Here is a 13567-nt window from a genome sequence, read left to right as displayed (position 1 = left end):
TCAGTGGGGACGCATACACGTTGATGAACCTGACAGGTTCCCCCGCCCAGTTGCCATCTACAACAAGAGCCCTGCCGCAGATGAGCTCCTGGACGGACTCAAGCGTGAATGCGCCCCCCCTGATCAGAATTGCGACCCCCGCAGACTTGCAGTCACCCCCACCGGACCAGTAGGATGGACCGTGGGACCACTCCCTGGCCAGATGTTTGAAGGACCTAGAGGAGGGAAGGGAACATTCCTGCAACATATAAACATCACACAACTGGGAAGTAAGGAAGGCATAAATAGTCTGACGTCTGAACTTGTCCTTGATGCTCCTGACATTAATGGAAAATAAGTTAATATTAGCCATCATGTAGGGAAAAAAGAAAAAGTTAGCGCAGGCAATACACCTTAGTTACCACTCCGGTCGGGTGGTCCCTCGTCGGTGTTGACTGCTGGTGACGGGATCACCAGCAGGCCCTCTTCCTCCATCTGGTCAAGCAGCGCGGCCTCAATCTCGGCGACCACCAGTTCTTCCTCTTCTGGCTCGGCCACCAGGGTCTCAACCATGTGCTCCATCTCTTCTGGCTCAGGGAGGGTATCCTCCTTTTCGCCTACGAAATCCAGAATCTTCTTTTTGGAGGATTCAGTAGCAGGGCTGTCCTCCACCTTCCTCTTTCCCCGGGTTGGAACTGGGGAGACAAGAAGGGGAAAATCCTCCTCGGAATAGATAGCGGCGGGTGGAGGAAAGGTTAATTCCACCGCTACCATGGTCTGGGGAGGGAGAGTGGCTGCCGGGGCAGGGGAAAGGACACCTGCTGAGGAGTAGGGGAAGGAGGAAGAGGAAGTGGAATCCTCAGCAGGGGTGGCCGGGGTGGGGGGGGATTGGACGGGGGTGGCAGGGGGAGGGATCGAGAGAGGGGTGACAGAACTCTTACCCTCCTTTGACTTTTTCTTCTGCTTCGGAGCTGCTGGGACCGTCGCTTGGGCTTTGGCCACCGACTCCTTGACCGCTTTGGCCTTGGTCGTCTCGGCCTTGGCCGCTGGGGCCTTGGTCGTCGCGTCCTTGACCTTCACAGGCCTGGTCGTCGGGGCCTTGTCCTCCGTAGCTGGGGTCGTCGCAACCACCGATGCCCAGGATCTCTCACGCCTGGGGCAATCCTTGTACAGATGAGCCGCCAGCCCACACAGGTTGCAGGACGTCTTCTTCGGGCAGTCCTTCGAGCTGTGTCCCGTCACTCGACAAATCCTGCAGGCATCCTCCTTGCAGTCCTTCATCTCGTGGCCGTTCTTGCCGCATCTCCTGCAGTTCCGCGGCATGTCCGGGTAATAGATGAGGCCGTAGGAGTTGCCCAGGGAGAATGTCGGGGGCAGGTGCCGAAGTCCGTCTGAGTACGCCAGGTCCCTGTGAAGTCTAACGGTCACCGACCACTTACCTGTCCAGAAGCCGAGTCCATTCAGGATGTGAGAGGGTTCCTTCACAACCAAACAGAAGCGTCTCAGGAAGGTACAGATGTCTTGGCCTGGGGTGTGCGGGTTGCGCATGGAGACCGTGATCCTCCTTTCATCCCTCTGGATAGGGCAGCTACCTGTAAAGGCAGAGAAAGAATTATCCGGTCCTTTTGCGCTTACCATTTCCCAGAACCTCCTGCAGGTGTTCACAGTGGCGAAGGTGACGAAGAAGATCCCCGTCAAGAAGGTCTGGATGCTGAGGGTGTCCGACCTGGAGAAGCCTCGATCCAGCAGCATCTTCTGGCAGAACACGTCCGAGGACATGTCCGGCACCCTCCCATCCACTTCCTTCAGCTTCAGGGCCACCGTCTGCCGCATCCATGGCTCCAGGGCTGGAGCTTCGTGGCGGGGCTTCTGGGGTCCCTTCTGCTGGCCAGTCGTGGAGGCAGAGTCCTTGGGGTCAGAAGCGGCTCCTGGCTGGGCCCTCCTGGCTGTCCCCAGCTCCAGGCTCTTCTTTTCGGCCTTCCTCGCAGCGCTTGCCATGGCTTTCCTCCTGCAGTTACTTCTTGGAGCTGGATCTGGAACTCTTCCCGGAATGGGTGGAGCTATGCAGATTCTTCTCCCGTCGTGTTCTGGACAAATTCCCCGAAAGGTCTTTGTCTCGATGATTTTCTTCCTCGAAGATTCCACAGGACAGCCCGATTCTTCTCCGAGTCTTCGTCTTCTTCTGGATTCTTTAGAGCTTCTTCCTCCCACCGATATCCGCCTTCGTTCTCTGATGTCAGCTGGGCTCCGAAGCTCTTCTCCTTCCGAGTTCGATCGCTCTCATCAAGTGTAGATCGTAGCTCTTGTGTTCTTAAAAGAACAGATTTTTTGATTGAAGCTGCATCCAAGGCACTGAAAAATGTGACCGAAGTCACACCAAAACAGCGCACGAGGCGAGGATTCATGTGGACCCTTCCCGGAGGAGAGGGTCCCCAATAAACCATCCCCATCCCTCCGAGCCAGAAGGCCACAGCGAGGGTCAGGGATCTCCGATGCTCTCCCTAGCCGAAGCCGGAGAAGAGCCGTTTTCGTGCTCCCAGCTTCCATCTAGGCTGCCACCCTAGTGGAGCTGGAGCCTGTGTTGGTTTCTCAGCCCAAAGCTGACCGGACCTCCGACCGGGTTTATAAAAATTCCCCTTCCTAGCCCGGAGGCCAGGAATAGGGGGGGTTGCTCAGAAAGTATGATTGGCAAAGGTGCGGCGTGCTACGAAGCCAAGTCTTTCTGGGGTTCCCAGTCCCAGTAAGCTTGGACTCCCACCAGGGCGCCTACTCCTGGGGCACATTGCTCCAAAGCCCTCACACTTACCCAGCCTAGTGACTTCGATCCTGGATGGCCATGTTTTCCATCAGATAACTCTATGAGCCACCTGGCGTACTAACAAGTGCACCAAACCAGTGTGTAATATGCATCAATTTACTAGGGCAGCCCAAGGACAAAACTGCCTTTTCAAAAGATACTACACTTGATCTTAGCCAAAAGGCCGAGAAGCGATAACCAGAATTGGTTTCAAACTACGGAGCCACGCAAGGATCCTGAAAAGTCCATTTGTGGAGATGAGCTCCTGGACTCCCGTTAAGAAGACATGTTGTCAACCTCTAGATCCCTTACATGCCTGCACTTTTCGGCTTGCTGCTGCTGCAATCCACGCGTTTTAGATCTGCATAACTCCACCTCTTTAAACACAGCACCTTCACCCCCTGCTGTTCCCACCCGCCTCAACACCGTTGGAAGGGAGGAGAACCAATTAAGGCGGGGGGTGGGGTGGAACGAGCAGCTGTCTACCCTTAGCAGGAGGGCTCCTGATTACATACCTCTCCTGCTGCTGCTGCTGCTGGCTGTCCAGCAGCAGACTGAAGGTGGCTGCTGCTGTGCACAGGTATATAAAGGCTCAGAGCCTATTATGACACGCGCAGCCAGCGTTCCATTGCCACATTCCATCTACTGCAGGCAGGATACCTGGCTGGCTGAATGTCGCTGAGAAGCTCACAGAGACCGCCATAAGCAACAGTTTAACAGAATGCCACAGACTAATCAACCAAACTTTTTGGGTTGGGTTCTCTTTTATAGTCTGCAGGCATTAAATGAAAGAAGTCAGTGTTCCAGCAGAAGGAGACAACGTTTTAGAAAAGGCATTGTAGCAAACCAAAAAAGAAATTTTAAGCGCAGCAGAGTAACCAGCGCACATACCTGTTAGCTCAGGTGAGTTTAAAAGGCTGCTGTTGATAACAAGGGCATTTGCTAAATAGATGGTGTGTGTGCAACAATATACTGAAAGGTCAATTATATTGTGCAGCTTATCTCACCACCTGTAGTTATTTAGGTGAAAGCTCCAAAATGCTTGCCTAATATGTCTGTTTATCCAAAAGGAAGTAAAAAGGGAGAGCTAGAAAGATAGCATTGCATCACATTACATGGCAATGCAATGCACAGTTGCTGAAGTTGAACCAAAATGAGCTTGTAATCTGGCTTCTGCAACTTTGAACATGAAAAATCCAATGAGGAGAAGAAAAGCAAAGCCAAAGAGTCCATCCCAAAATCCGACAAACAAGCAAAATGAACAAAAAACATTGAATTCAATTCTTTCTGATTTTAGAAACTGCATTAAAGAAGGGGTGCACCGGTCCTGGAGATACTGCAATACCAGGTCAATGCGTGGAGTGGACAGAGCAAGCTCTTTTTCCATCTCCCTGTTCTAAAAATCCATTTAATATATGGTCCCCAGATAGGGGACGTATCAGATATTAAACTGATAAGAACAGATACTACACTTGATCTTAGCCAAAAGGCCGAGAAGCGATAACCAGAATTGGTTTCAAACTACGGAGCCACCCAAGGATCCTGAAAAGTCCATTTGTGGAGATGAGCTCCTGGACTCCCGTTAAGAAGACATGTTGTCAACCTCTAGATCCCTTACATGCCTGCACTTTTCGGCTTGCTGCTGCTGCAATCCACGCGTTTTAGATCTGCATAACTCCACCTCTTTAAACACAGCACCTTCACCCCCTGCTGTTCCCACCCGCCTCAACACCGTTGGAAGGGAGGAGAACCAATTAAGGCGGGGGGTGGGGTGGAACGAGCAGCTGTCTACCCTTAGCAGGAGGGCTCCTGATTACATACCTCTCCTGCTGCTGCTGCTGCTGGCTGTCCAGCAGCAGACTGAAGGTGGCTGCTGCTGTGCACAGGTATATAAAGGCTCAGAGCCTATTATGACACGCGCAGCCAGCGTTCCATTGCCACATTCCATCTACTGCAGGCAGGATACCTGGCTGGCTGAATGTCGCTGAGAAGCTCATAGAGACCGCCATAAGCAACAGTTTAACAGAATGCCACAGACTAATCAACCAAACTTTTTGGGTTGGGTTCTCTTTTATAGTCTGCAGGCATTAAATGAAAGAAGTCAGTGTTCCAGCAGAAGGAGACAACGTTTCAGAAAAGGCGTTGTAGCAAACCAAAAAAGAAATTTTAAGCGCAGCAGAGTAACCAGCGCACATACCTGTTAGCTCAGGTGAGTTTAAAAGGCTGCTGTTGATAACAAGGGCATTTGCTAAATAGATGGTGTGTGTGCAACAATATACTGAAAGGTCAATTATATTGTGCAGCTTATCTCACCACCTGTAGTTATTTAGGTGAAAGCTCCAAAATGCTTGCCTAATATGTCTGTTTATCCAAAAGGAAGTAAAAAGGGAGAGCTAGAAAGATAGCATTGCATCACATTACATGGCAATGCAATGCACAGTTGCTGAAGTTGAACCAAAATGAGCTTGTAATCTGGCTTCTGCAACTTTGAACATGAAAAATCCAATGAGGAGAAGAAAAGCAAAGCCAAAGAGTCCATCCCAAAATCCGACAAACAAGCAAAATGAACAAAAAACATTGAATTCAATTCTTTCTGATTTTAGAAACTGCATTAAAGAAGGGGTGCACCGGTCCTGGAGATACTGCAATACCAGGTCAATGCGTGGAGTGGACAGAGCAAGCTCTTTTTCCATCTCCCTGTTCTAAAAATCCATTTAATATATGGTCCCCAGATAGGGGACGTATCAGATATTAAACTGATAAGAACAGATACTACACTTGATCTTAGCCAAAAGGCCGAGAAGCGATAACCAGAATTGGTTTCAAACTACGGAGCCACCCAAGGATCCTGAAAAGTCCATTTGTGGAGATGAGCTCCTGGACTCCCGTTAAGAAGACATGTTGTCAACCTCTAGATCCCTTACATGCCTGCACTTTTCGGCTTGCTGCTGCTGCAATCCACGCGTTTTAGATCTGCATAACTCCACCTCTTTAAACACAGCACCTTCACCCCCTGCTGTTCCCACCCGCCTCAACACCGTTGGAAGGGAGGAGAACCAATTAAGGCGGGGGGTGGGGTGGAACGAGCAGCTGTCTACCCTTAGCAGGAGGGCTCCTGATTACATACCTCTCCTGCTGCTGCTGCTGCTGGCTGTCCAGCAGCAGACTGAAGGTGGCTGCTGCTGTGCACAGGTATATAAAGGCTCAGAGCCTATTATGACACGCGCAGCCAGCGTTCCATTGCCACATTCCATCTACTGCAGGCAGGATACCTGGCTGGCTGAATGTCGCTGAGAAGCTCACAGAGACCGCCATAAGCAACAGTTTAACAGAATGCCACAGACTAATCAACCAAACTTTTTGGGTTGGGTTCTCTTTTATAGTCTGCAGGCATTAAATGAAAGAAGTCAGTGTTCCAGCAGAAGGAGACAACGTTTCAGAAAAGGCATTGTAGCAAACCAAAAAAGAAATTTTAAGCGCAGCAGAGTAACCAGCGCACATACCTGTTAGCTCAGGTGAGTTTAAAAGGCTGCTGTTGATAACAAGGGCATTTGCTAAATAGATGGTGTGTGTGCAACAATATACTGAAAGGTCAATTATATTGTGCAGCTTATCTCACCACCTGTAGTTATTTAGGTGAAAGCTCCAAAATGCTTGCCTAATATGTCTGTTTATCCAAAAGGAAGTAAAAAGGGAGAGCTAGAAAGATAGCATTGCATCACATTACATGGCAATGCAATGCACAGTTGCTGAAGTTGAACCAAAATGAGCTTGTAATCTGGCTTCTGCAACTTTGAACATGAAAAATCCAATGAGGAGAAGAAAAGCAAAGCCAAAGAGTCCATCCCAAAATCCGACAAACAAGCAAAATGAACAAAAAACATTGAATTCAATTCTTTCTGATTTTAGAAACTGCATTAAAGAAGGGGTGCACCGGTCCTGGAGATACTGCAATACCAGGTCAATGCGTGGAGTGGACAGAGCAAGCTCTTTTTCCATCTCCCTGTTCTAAAAATCCATTTAATATATGGTCCCCAGATAGGGGACGTATCAGATATTAAACTGATAAGAACAGATACTACTCTTGATCTTAGCCAAAAGGCCGAGAAGCGATAACCAGAATTGGTTTCAAACTACGGAGCCACCCAAGGATCCTGAAAAGTCCATTTGTGGAGATGAGCTCCTGGACTCCCGTTAAGAAGACATGTTGTCAACCTCTAGATCCCTTACATGCCTGCACTTTTCGGCTTGCTGCTGCTGCAATCCACGCGTTTTAGATCTGCATAACTCCACCTCTTTAAACACAGCACCTTCACCCCCTGCTGTTCCCACCCGCCTCAACATCGTTGGAAGGGAGGAGAACCAATTAAGGCGGGGGGTGGGGTGGAACGAGCAGCTGTCTACCCTTAGCAGGAGGGCTCCTGATTACATACCTCTCCTGCTGCTGCTGCTGGCTGTCCAGCAGCAGACTGAAGGTGGCTGCTGCTGTGCACAGGTATATAAAGGCTCAGAGCCTATTATGACACGCGCAGCCAGCGTTCCATTGCCACATTCCATCTACTGCAGGCAGGATACCTGGCTGGCTGAATGTCGCTGAGAAGCTCACAGAGACCGCCATAAGCAACAGTTTAACAGAATGCCACAGACTAATCAACCAAACTTTTTGGGTTGGGTTCTCTTTTATAGTCTGCAGGCATTAAATGAAAGAAGTCAGTGTTCCAGCAGAAGGAGACAACGTTTCAGAAAAGGCATTGTAGCAAACCAAAAAAGAAATTTTAAGCGCAGCAGAGTAACCAGCGCACATACCTGTTAGCTCAGGTGAGTTTAAAAGGCTGCTGTTGATAACAAGGGCATTTGCTAAATAGATGGTGTGTGTGCAACAATATACTGAAAGGTCAATTATATTGTGCAGCTTATCTCACCACCTGTAGTTATTTAGGTGAAAGCTCCAAAATGCTTGCCTAATATGTCTGTTTATCCAAAAGGAAGTAAAAAGGGAGAGCTAGAAAGATAGCATTGCATCACATTACATGGCAATGCAATGCACAGTTGCTGAAGTTGAACCAAAATGAGCTTGTAATCTGGCTTCTGCAACTTTGAACATGAAAAATCCAATGAGGAGAAGAAAAGCAAAGCCAAAGAGTCCATCCCAAAATCCGACAAACAAGCAAAATGAACAAAAAACATTGAATTCAATTCTTTCTGATTTTAGAAACTGCATTAAAGAAGGGGTGCACCGGTCCTGGAGATACTGCAATACCAGGTCAATGCGTGGAGTGGACAGAGCAAGCTCTTTTTCCATCTCCCTGTTCTAAAAATCCATTTAATATATGGTCCCCAGATAGGGGACGTATCAGATATTAAACTGATAAGAACAGATACTACACTTGATCTTAGCCAAAAGGCCGAGAAGCGATAACCAGAATTGGTTTCAAACTACGGAGCCACCCAAGGATCCTGAAAAGTCCATTTGTGGAGATGAGCTCCTGGACTCCCGTTAAGAAGACATGTTGTCAACCTCTAGATCCCTTACATGCCTGCACTTTTCGGCTTGCTGCTGCTGCAATCCACGCGTTTTAGATCTGCATAACTCCACCTCTTTAAACACAGCACCTTCACCCCCTGCTGTTCCCACCTGCCTCAACACCGTTGGAAGGGAGGAGAACCAATTAAGGCGGGGGGTGGGGTGGAACGAGCAGCTGTCTACCCTTAGCAGGAGGGCTCCTGATTACATACCTCTCCTGCTGCTGCTGCTGCTGGCTGTCCAGCAGCAGACTGAAGGTGGCTGCTGCTGTGCACAGGTATATAAAGGCTCAGAGCCTATTATGACACGCGCAGCCAGCGTTCCATTGCCACATTCCATCTACTGCAGGCAGGATACCTGGCTGGCTGAATGTCGCTGAGAAGCTCACAGAGACCGCCATAAGCAACAGTTTAACAGAATGCCACAGACTAATCAACCAAACTTTTTGGGTTGGGTTCTCTTTTATAGTCTGCAGGCATTAAATGAAAGAAGTCAGTGTTCCAGCAGAAGGAGACAACGTTTCAGAAAAGGCATTGTAGCAAACCAAAAAAGAAATTTTAAGCGCAGCAGAGTAACCAGCGCACATACCTGTTAGCTCAGGTGAGTTTAAAAGGCTGCTGTTGATAACAAGGGCATTTGCTAAATAGATGGTGTGTGTGCAACAATATACTGAAAGGTCAATTATATTGTGCAGCTTATCTCACCACCTGTAGTTATTTAGGTGAAAGCTCCAAAATGCTTGCCTAATATGTCTGTTTATCCAAAAGGAAGTAAAAAGGGAGAGCTAGAAAGATAGCATTGCATCACATTACATGGCAATGCAATGCACAGTTGCTGAAGTTGAACCAAAATGAGCTTGTAATCTGGCTTCTGCAACTTTGAACATGAAAAATCCAATGAGGAGAAGAAAAGCAAAGCCAAAGAGTCCATCCCAAAATCCGACAAACAAGCAAAATGAACAAAAAACATTGAATTCAATTCTTTCTGATTTTAGAAACTGCATTAAAGAAGGGGTGCACCGGTCCTGGAGATACTGCAATACCAGGTCAATGCGTGGAGTGGACAGAGCAAGCTCTTTTTCCATCTCCCTGTTCTAAAAATCCATTTAATATATGGTCCCCAGATAGGGGACGTATCAGATATTAAACTGATAAGAACAGATACTACACTTGATCTTAGCCAAAAGGCCGAGAAGCGATAACCAGAATTGGTTTCAAACTACGGAGCCACCCAAGGATCCTGAAAAGTCCATTTGTGGAGATGAGCTCCTGGACTCCCGTTAAGAAGACATGTTGTCAACCTCTAGATCCCTTACATGCCTGCACTTTTCGGCTTGCTGCTGCTGCAATCCACGCGTTTTAGATCTGCATAACTCCACCTCTTTAAACACAGCACCTTCACCCCCTGCTGTTCCCACCCGCCTCAACACCGTTGGAAGGGAGGAGAACCAATTAAGGCGGGGGGTGGGGTGGAACGAGCAGCTGTCTACCCTTAGCAGGAGGGCTCCTGATTACATACCTCTCCTGCTGCTGCTGCTGCTGGCTGTCCAGCAGCAGACTGAAGGTGGCTGCTGCTGTGCACAGGTATATAAAGGCTCAGAGCCTATTATGACACGCGCAGCCAGCGTTCCATTGCCACATTCCATCTACTGCAGGCAGGATACCTGGCTGGCTGAATGTCGCTGAGAAGCTCACAGAGACCGCCATAAGCAACAGTTTAACAGAATGCCACAGACTAATCAACCAAACTTTTTGGGTTGGGTTCTCTTTTATAGTCTGCAGGCATTAAATGAAAGAAGTCAGTGTTCCAGCAGAAGGAGACAACGTTTCAGAAAAGGCATTGTAGCAAACCAAAAAAGAAATTTTAAGCGCAGCAGAGTAACCAGCGCACATACCTGTTAGCTCAGGTGAGTTTAAAAGGCTGCTGTTGATAACAAGGGCATTTGCTAAATAGATGGTGTGTGTGCAACAATATACTGAAAGGTCAATTATATTGTGCAGCTTATCTCACCACCTGTAGTTATTTAGGTGAAAGCTCCAAAATGCTTGCCTAATATGTCTGTTTATCCAAAAGGAAGTAAAAAGGGAGAGCTAGAAAGATAGCATTGCATCACATTACATGGCAATGCAATGCACAGTTGCTGAAGTTGAACCAAAATGAGCTTGTAATCTGGCTTCTGCAACTTTGAACATGAAAAATCCAATGAGGAGAAGAAAAGCAAAGCCAAAGAGTCCATCCCAAAATCCGACAAACAAGCAAAATGAACAAAAAACATTGAATTCAATTCTTTCTGATTTTAGAAACTGCATTAAAGAAGGGGTGCACCGGTCCTGGAGATACTGCAATACCAGGTCAATGCGTGGAGTGGACAGAGCAAGCTCTTTTTCCATCTCCCTGTTCTAAAAATCCATTTAATATATGGTCCCCAGATAGGGGACGTATCAGATATTAAACTGATAAGAACAGATACTACACTTGATCTTAGCCAAAAGGCCGAGAAGCGATAACCAGAATTGGTTTCAAACTACGGAGCCACCCAAGGATCCTGAAAAGTCCATTTGTGGAGATGAGCTCCTGGACTCCCGTTAAGAAGACATGTTGTCAACCTCTAGATCCCTTACATGCCTGCACTTTTCGGCTTGCTGCTGCTGCAATCCACGCGTTTTAGATCTGCATAACTCCACCTCTTTAAACACAGCACCTTCACCCCCTGCTGTTCCCACCTGCCTCAACACCGTTGGAAGGGAGGAGAACCAATTAAGGCGGGGGGTGGGGTGGAACGAGCAGCTGTCTACCCTTAGCAGGAGGGCTCCTGATTACATACCTCTCCTGCTGCTGCTGCTGCTGGCTGTCCAGCAGCAGACTGAAGGTGGCTGCTGCTGTGCACAGGTATATAAAGGCTCAGAGCCTATTATGACACGCGCAGCCAGCGTTCCATTGCCACATTCCATCTACTGCAGGCAGGATACCTGGCTGGCTGAATGTCGCTGAGAAGCTCACAGAGACCGCCATAAGCAACAGTTTAACAGAATGCCACAGACTAATCAACCAAACTTTTTGGGTTGGGTTCTCTTTTATAGTCTGCAGGCATTAAATGAAAGAAGTCAGTGTTCCAGCAGAAGGAGACAACGTTTCAGAAAAGGCATTGTAGCAAACCAAAAAAGAAATTTTAAGCGCAGCAGAGTAACCAGCGCACATACCTGTTAGCTCAGGTGAGTTTAAAAGGCTGCTGTTGATAACAAGGGCATTTGCTAAATAGATGGTGTGTGTGCAACAATATACTGAAAGGTCAATTATATTGTGCAGCTTATCTCACCACCTGTAGTTATTTAGGTGAAAGCTCCAAAATGCTTGCCTAATATGTCTGTTTATCCAAAAGGAAGTAAAAAGGGAGAGCTAGAAAGATAGCATTGCATCACATTACATGGCAATGCAATGCACAGTTGCTGAAGTTGAACCAAAATGAGCTTGTAATCTGGCTTCTGCAACTTTGAACATGAAAAATCCAATGAGGAGAAGAAAAGCAAAGCCAAAGAGTCCATCCCAAAATCCGACAAACAAGCAAAATGAACAAAAAACATTGAATTCAATTCTTTCTGATTTTAGAAACTGCATTAAAGAAGGGGTGCACCGGTCCTGGAGATACTGCAATACCAGGTCAATGCGTGGAGTGGACAGAGCAAGCTCTTTTTCCATCTCCCTGTTCTAAAAATCCATTTAATATATGGTCCCCAGATAGGGGACGTATCAGATATTAAACTGATAAGAACAGATACTACACTTGATCTTAGCCAAAAGGCCGAGAAGCGATAACCAGAATTGGTTTCAAACTACGGAGCCACCCAAGGATCCTGAAAAGTCCATTTGTGGAGATGAGCTCCTGGACTCCCGTTAAGAAGACATGTTGTCAACCTCTAGATCCCTTACATGCCTGCACTTTTCGGCTTGCTGCTGCTGCAATCCACGCGTTTTAGATCTGCATAACTCCACCTCTTTAAACACAGCACCTTCACCCCCTGCTGTTCCCACCTGCCTCAACACCGTTGGAAGGGAGGAGAACCAATTAAGGCGGGGGGTGGGGTGGAACGAGCAGCTGTCTACCCTTAGCAGGAGGGCTCCTGATTACATACCTCTCCTGCTGCTGCTGCTGCTGGCTGTCCAGCAGCAGACTGAAGGTGGCTGCTGCTGTGCACAGGTATATAAAGGCTCAGAGCCTATTATGACACGCGCAGCCAGCGTTCCATTGCCACATTCCATCTACTGCAGGCAGGATACCTGGCTGGCTGAATGTCGCTGAGAAGCTCACAGAGACCGCCATAAGCAACAGTTTAACAGAATGCCACAGACTAATCAACCAAACTTTTTGGGTTGGGTTCTCTTTTATAGTCTGCAGGCATTAAATGAAAGAAGTCAGTGTTCCAGCAGAAGGAGACAACGTTTCAGAAAAGGCATTGTAGCAAACCAAAAAAGAAATTTTAAGCGCAGCAGAGTAACCAGCGCACATACCTGTTAGCTCAGGTGAGTTTAAAAGGCTGCTGTTGATAACAAGGGCATTTGCTAAATAGATGGTGTGTGTGCAACAATATACTGAAAGGTCAATTATATTGTGCAGCTTATCTCACCACCTGTAGTTATTTAGGTGAAAGCTCCAAAATGCTTGCCTAATATGTCTGTTTATCCAAAAGGAAGTAAAAAGGGAGAGCTAGAAAGATAGCATTGCATCACATTACATGGCAATGCAATGCACAGTTGCTGAAGTTGAACCAAAATGAGCTTGTAATCTGGCTTCTGCAACTTTGAACATGAAAAATCCAATGAGGAGAAGAAAAGCAAAGCCAAAGAGTCCATCCCAAAATCCGACAAACAAGCAAAATGAACAAAAAACATTGAATTCAATTCTTTCTGATTTTAGAAACTGCATTAAAGAAGGGGTGCACCGGTCCTGGAGATACTGCAATACCAGGTCAATGCGTGGAGTGGACAGAGCAAGCTCTTTTTCCATCTCCCTGTTCTAAAAATCCATTTAATATATGGTCCCCAGATAGGGGACGTATCAGATATTAAACTGATAAGAACAGATACTACACTTGATCTTAGCCAAAAGGCCGAGAAGCGATAACCAGAATTGGTTTCAAACTACGGAGCCACCCAAGGATCCTGAAAAGTCCATTTGTGGAGATGAGCTCCTGGACTCCCGTTAAGAAGACATGTTGTCAACCTCTAGATCCCTTACATGCCTGCACTTTTCGGCTTGCTGCTGCTGCAAT

The 13567-nt window shown here is 47.4% G+C and overlaps 8 non-coding genes and 1 pseudogene across 8 annotated transcripts; all 9 read right to left on the bottom strand.

Moving 5' to 3' along the window:
* Nucleotides 1-2856: 2856 nt before the first annotated feature.
* On the bottom strand, nucleotides 2857-2972 carry LOC141193750 (U2 spliceosomal RNA; annotated as a pseudogene).
* Nucleotides 2973-4087: 1115 nt separating this feature from the next.
* Nucleotides 4088-4278, bottom strand: LOC141194130 (U2 spliceosomal RNA). Its single transcript, XR_012266924.1, has one exon. It is a non-coding gene; the product is annotated as a U2 spliceosomal RNA (small nuclear RNA).
* A 1115-nt stretch (nucleotides 4279-5393) lies between these two features.
* Nucleotides 5394-5584, bottom strand: LOC141194118 (U2 spliceosomal RNA). The gene has a single exon (XR_012266912.1). It is a non-coding gene; the product is annotated as a U2 spliceosomal RNA (small nuclear RNA).
* A 1115-nt stretch (nucleotides 5585-6699) lies between these two features.
* LOC141194291 (U2 spliceosomal RNA) lies at nucleotides 6700-6890 on the bottom strand. The gene has a single exon (XR_012267077.1). It is a non-coding gene; the product is annotated as a U2 spliceosomal RNA (small nuclear RNA).
* Nucleotides 6891-8002: 1112 nt separating this feature from the next.
* On the bottom strand, nucleotides 8003-8193 carry LOC141194106 (U2 spliceosomal RNA). The gene has a single exon (XR_012266901.1). It is a non-coding gene; the product is annotated as a U2 spliceosomal RNA (small nuclear RNA).
* A 1115-nt stretch (nucleotides 8194-9308) lies between these two features.
* On the bottom strand, nucleotides 9309-9499 carry LOC141194095 (U2 spliceosomal RNA). The gene has a single exon (XR_012266890.1). It is a non-coding gene; the product is annotated as a U2 spliceosomal RNA (small nuclear RNA).
* Nucleotides 9500-10614: 1115 nt separating this feature from the next.
* LOC141194084 (U2 spliceosomal RNA) lies at nucleotides 10615-10805 on the bottom strand. The gene has a single exon (XR_012266879.1). It is a non-coding gene; the product is annotated as a U2 spliceosomal RNA (small nuclear RNA).
* A 1115-nt stretch (nucleotides 10806-11920) lies between these two features.
* LOC141194072 (U2 spliceosomal RNA) lies at nucleotides 11921-12111 on the bottom strand. Its single transcript, XR_012266868.1, has one exon. It is a non-coding gene; the product is annotated as a U2 spliceosomal RNA (small nuclear RNA).
* Nucleotides 12112-13226: 1115 nt separating this feature from the next.
* LOC141194061 (U2 spliceosomal RNA) lies at nucleotides 13227-13417 on the bottom strand. Its single transcript, XR_012266857.1, has one exon. It is a non-coding gene; the product is annotated as a U2 spliceosomal RNA (small nuclear RNA).
* Between the last annotated feature and the right edge of the window lie 150 nt (nucleotides 13418-13567).

Source organism: Phyllobates terribilis, unplaced genomic scaffold, assembly GCF_046119375.1.
Source record: "Phyllobates terribilis strain yellow unplaced genomic scaffold, ASM4611937v1 Scaffold_66__1_contigs__length_7565176, whole genome shotgun sequence".
In the NCBI taxonomy this organism is placed as follows: domain Eukaryota; kingdom Metazoa; phylum Chordata; class Amphibia; order Anura; family Dendrobatidae; genus Phyllobates; species Phyllobates terribilis.
This window is presented reverse-complemented; position numbering and strand designations above follow the sequence as displayed.